Here is a 5,654-nt window from a genome sequence, read left to right as displayed (position 1 = left end):
CAAAGAGGACCAAGTTGCTGCTTTGCAAATTTGATCAACTGAAGCTTCATTCTTAAAAGCCCACAAAGTGGAGACTGATCTAGTAGAATGATCTGTAATTCTTTGTGGTGGGGTCTTACCCGATTCCAAATAAGCTTGATGAATCAAAAGCTTTAACCAAGAAGCCAAGGAAATAGCAGAAGCCTTCTGACCTTTTCTAGGACCAGAAAATAAAACAAATAACTGGAAGTCTTCCTGAAATCTTTAGTAGCTTCAACATAATGTTTCAAAGCTCTTACCACATCCAAAGAATTCTTAGGATTAGGACACAAGGAAGGGACAACAATTTCTCTACTAATGTTGTTAGAATTCACAACCTTAGGTAAAAATTGAAATGAAGTCCACAAAACCGCCTTGTCCTGATGAAAAATCAGAAAATGAGACTCACAAGAAAGAGCAGATAGCTCAGAAACTCTTCTAGCAGAAGAGATAGCCAAAAGGAACAACACTTTCCAAGAAAGTAGTTTAATGTCCAAAGAATGCATAGGCTCAAATGGAGGAGCCTGTGAAGCCTTCAAAACCAAATTAAGACTCCAAGGAGGAGAGATTGATTTAATGACAGGCTTGATATTAACCAAAGCCTGTACAAAACAGTGAATATCAGGAAGCTAAGCAATCTTTCTGTGAAATAAGACAGAAAGAGCAGAGATTTGTCCCTTCAAGGAACTTGCAGACAAACCCTTATCCAAACCATCCTGAAGAAACTGTAAAATTCTAGGAATTCTGAAAGAATGCCAAGAGAATTTATGAGAAGAACACCAAGAAATATAAGTCTTCCAAACTCTGTAATAAATCTTTCTAGAAACAGATTTACGAGCCTGTAACATAGTATTAATCACTGAGTCAGAGAAACCTCTATGACTAAGCATTAGGCGTTCAATTTCCATATTTTCAAATTTAATGATTTGAGATCCTGATGGAAAAACAGACCTTGAGACAGAAGGTTCGGCCTTAATGGAAGAGGCCAAGGTTGACAACTGGACATCCGAACAAGATCCGCATACCAAAACCTGTGAGTCCATGCTGGAGCTACCAGCAATACAAACGATTGTTCCATGATGATTTTGGAGATCCCTCTTGGAAGAAGAACTAGAGGCGTGAAAATATAAGCATGTTGGTAACACCAAGGAAGTGTCAACGCATCCACTGCTTCCGCCTGAAGATTCCTGGACCTGGACAGGTACCTGGGAAGTTTCTTGTTTAGATTGGAAGCCATCAGATCTATTTCTGGAAGACCCCACATCTGAACAATATGAGAAAACATATCTGGATGGAGGGACCACTCCCCCGGATGTAAAGTCTGATGGCTGAGATAATCTGCTTCCCAATTGTCTACACCTGGAATATGTACCACAGAAATTAGATAAGAGCTGGATTCCTCTCAGGAAAGTATTTGAGATACTTCTTTCATAGCTAGGGGACTGTGAGTCCCACCCTGATCATTGACATATGCCACAGCTGTGATATTGTCTGTCTGAAAGCAAATGAACAGTTCTCTCTTCAAAAGAGGCCAAACCTTAAGAGCCCTGAAAATTGCACGGAGTTCAAAAATATTGATTGATAATCTCGCCTCTTGAGATTTCCAAACCCCTTGTGCTGTCAGAGATCCCCAAACAGCTCCCCAACCTGAAAGACTCGCATCTGTTGTGATCACAGTCCAAGTTGGACGAACCAAAGAGGACCCTAGAACTATACAATGGTGATCTAACCACCAAATTAGAGATAGTCGAACATTTAGGATTTAAGGATATTAATTATGATATCCTTGTATAATCCCAGCACCATTGATTCAGCATACAAAGCTGGAGAGGTCTCCGATGCTGCAGTCATGAGACCTAAAACTTCCATGCTCATAGCTACTGAAGGGAATGACTGAGACTGAAGGTTCCGACAAGCTGAAACCAATTTTAATCGTCTCTTGTCTGTTAGAGACAGAGTCATGGACACTGAATCTATCTGGAAACCTAAAAAGGTGACCCTTGTCTGAGGAATCAAGGAACTTTTTGGTAAATTGATCCTCCAACCATGTCTTTGAAGAAACAACACTAGTTGATTTGTGTGAGATTCTGCAGAATGTAAAGACTGAGCTAGTACCAAGATATCGTCCAAATAAGGAAACACTGCAATACTCCGTTCTCTGATTACAGAGAGTAGGGCACCGAGAACCTTTGAAAAGATTCTTGGAGCTGTCGCTAGGCCAAAAAGAAGAGCGACAAATTGGTAATGCTTGTCTAGAAAAGAGAATCTCAGAAACTGATAATGATCTGCATGAATCGGAATATGAAGATATGCATCCTGTAAGTCTATTGTGGACATATAATGCCCTTGCTGAACAAAAGGCAGAATAGTCCTTATAGTCACCATTTTGAAAGTTGGTACTCTTACATAACAATTCAAAATTTTTAGATCCAGAACTGGTCTGAATGAATTTTTTTTCTTTGGGACAATGAATAGATTTGAATAAAACCCCAGACCCTGTTCCTGAAATGGAACTGACATGATTACCCCTGATAACTCCAGGTCTGAAACACACTTCAGGAAAGCCTGAGCCTTTACTGGGTTTGCTGGAATTCGTGAGAGAAAAAATCTTCTCACAGGCGGTCTTACTCTGAAACCTATTCTGTACCCCTGAGAGACAATACTCTGAATCCATTGATTTTGAACCGAATTGGTCCAAACATCTTTGACAAATCTTAATCTGCCCCCTACCAGCTGAGCTGGAATGAGGGCCGCACCTTCATGCGGACTTGGGGGCTGGTTTTGATCTCTTAAATGGCTTGGATTTATTCCAATTTGAGGAAGGCTTCCAATTGGAAACAGATTCCTTGGGGGAAGGATTAGGTTTCTTTTCCTTATTTTGTTGAAAGGAACAAAAACGTTTAGAAGCTTGAGATTAACCCTTAGGTCTTTTATCCTGAGGCAAAAAACTCCCTTCCCCCCAGTGACAGTTGAAATTATTGAATCCAACTGAGAACCAAATAACTTATTACCTTGAAAAGAAAGAGATAGCAATCTGGACTTAGAAGTCATGTCAGAATTCCAGGATTTAAGCCACAAAGCTCTTCTAGCAAAAAATAGCTAAAGACATAGATTTAACATCAATTTTGATGATATCAAAAATGGCATCACAAATAAAATTATTAGCATTTTGAATCAAGTTAACAATGCTAGACAATTCAGGATCCGCTACTTGTTGTGCTAAAGTTTCCAACCAAAAAGTTGAAGCAGCTGCAACATCAGCCAAAGAAAGTGCAGGCCTGAGAAGATGACCTGAATATAAATATGCTTTCCTTAGATAAGATTCAAGTTTCCTATCTAAAGGATCTTTAAAAGAAGTACTATCTTCCGTAGGAATAGTAGTATGTTTAGCAAGAGTAGAGATAGCCCCATCAACTTTGGGGATCTTTTCCCAAAACTCTAAAGTAACTGCTGGCAAAGGATACAATTTTTTAAACCTTGAAGAAGGAATAAAAGAAGTACCAGGCCTATTCCATTCCTTAGAAATCATATCAGAAATAGCATCAGGAACTGGAAAAACATCTGGAGTAACCACAGGAGGTTTATAAACAGAATTTAAACGTTTACTAGTTTTATTAAGAGGACTAGTTTCCTCCATATCCAAAGTAATCAACACTTCTTTTAACAAAGAACAAATATACTCCATTTTAAATAAATAAGAATATTTGTCAGTGTCAATATCTGAGGTAGGATCTTTTGAACCAGATAGATCCTCATCAGAGAAGGATAATTCAGCATGTTGCCAGTCATTTGAAATTTCATCAACTTTATGGGAAGTTTTAAAATACCTTTTATTAGAAGGCGGGATGGCAGACAAAGTCTTCTGAATAGAATCAGAAATAAATTCTTTTAAATTTACAGGTATATCTTGTGCATTAGATGTTGAGGGAACAGCAACAGGTAATGAACTACTACTGATGGATACATTCTCTGCATGTAAAAGTTTATCATGACAACTATTACAAACCACAGCTGGAGGTATAACCTCCACAAATTTACAACAAATGCACCTAGCTTTGGTAGAACTGTTATCAGGCACTAGGGTTCCAACAGTGATTTCTGAGACAGGATCAGATTTAGACATCTTGCAAATATAAGAGAAAAAAACAACATATAAAGAAAAATGATCAAATTTCCTTATATGGCAGTTTCAGGAATGGGAAAAAATGCAAACAGTATAGTCCTCTGATAGAGAAAAAGGCAAGAGGCATATAGGAATGGGGTCTTTAATAATGAAAATATTTGGCGCCAAGTATGACGCATACAAACAGAAAAATATTTTTTGGTGTCAAAAACATCCGGAAATGACACACTCGCATAACAAATGACGCAACCTTGTGAAAGACTCGTCAACTAAGACGCCGGAAATGACAAATTTGCGTCAACTAACGTAACTTCGCACCAAAAAAATCTTGCGCCAAGAATGACACAATAAACTTTGGCATTTTGCCTAATTCTGCCTGCGAATTTAAAAGACAGTCAATTTGAAAAAAGGGACTAAACCCCAGGTAAGAAATACATTTTCCTAAAAATAGCATTTCCTAGATATGAAACTGACAGTCTACAAAAAGGAAATATACTGAAAACCTGAATCATGGCAAATATAAGTACAATACATATATTTAGAACTTTATATAAAAACATAAAGTGCCAAACCATAGCTGAGAGTGTCAAGTAAAGAAAACATACTTACCAAGAGACACCCATCCACATATAGCAGATAGCCAAACCAGTACTGAAACGGTTATCAGTAGAGGTAATTGAATATGAGAGTATATCGTCGATCTGAAAAGGGAGGTAGGAGATGAATCTCTACGACCGATAACAGAGAACCTATTAAATAGATCCCCGTGAGGAAATCCATTGCATTCAATAGGTGATACTCCCTTCACATCCCTCTGACATTCACTGTACTCTGAGAGGAATCGCATATCAACATAGAAATCTTAGCACAAACTTACTTCACCACCTCCATAGAAGGCAAAGTTTGTAAAACTGAATTGTGGGTGTGGCGAGGGGTGTATTTATAGGCATTTTGAGGTTTGGGAAACTTTGCCCCTCCTGGTAGGATTGTATGTCCCATACGTCACTAGCTCATGGACTCTTGCCAATTACATGAAAGAAATAAGGTTGAGAGAGAGCAAAAGAGGGAGAGTGCTAAAGAGGGTGAGGGAAAGAGCAAAAGAGAGGGGAGAGAGAGCAAAAGAGGGTTGAAAGAGGGATCAAAAGAGAGGGGAGAGAGATCAAAAGAGGGGTGGGATATAGAGCAAAAAAGAGGGAGAGCAAAAGAGAGGGTAGAGAGAGAGCAAATGAGAGATTGACAGAGCGAGCAAAATAGTGGGTATAGAGAGCAAAAGAAGGTGGAGAGAGAGAAAAAGAGGGATAGAGAGTGCAAAAGAGGGTGGGGGAGAGAGAAAAAGAAGGGGGAGAAGAGAGCAAAAGAGGTTGAGAGAGAGCAAAAAAAGGGGGAGAGAGTGCAAATGAGGGTGTGGGAGAGAGCAAAAGAGAGGGGCGAGAGAGCAAAAGAGGGTGGAAAGAGATAGGAAAATAGAGGTGAGAGAGATCAAAAGAGGGGGATATATAGAGCGGTAGAGAGA

This window comes from Bombina bombina, chromosome 6, assembly GCF_027579735.1.
Source record: "Bombina bombina isolate aBomBom1 chromosome 6, aBomBom1.pri, whole genome shotgun sequence".
NCBI classification, from domain to species: domain Eukaryota; kingdom Metazoa; phylum Chordata; class Amphibia; order Anura; family Bombinatoridae; genus Bombina; species Bombina bombina.
The sequence above is the reverse complement of the archived record's forward strand: the minus strand, read 5'-3'. Positions refer to the sequence as shown.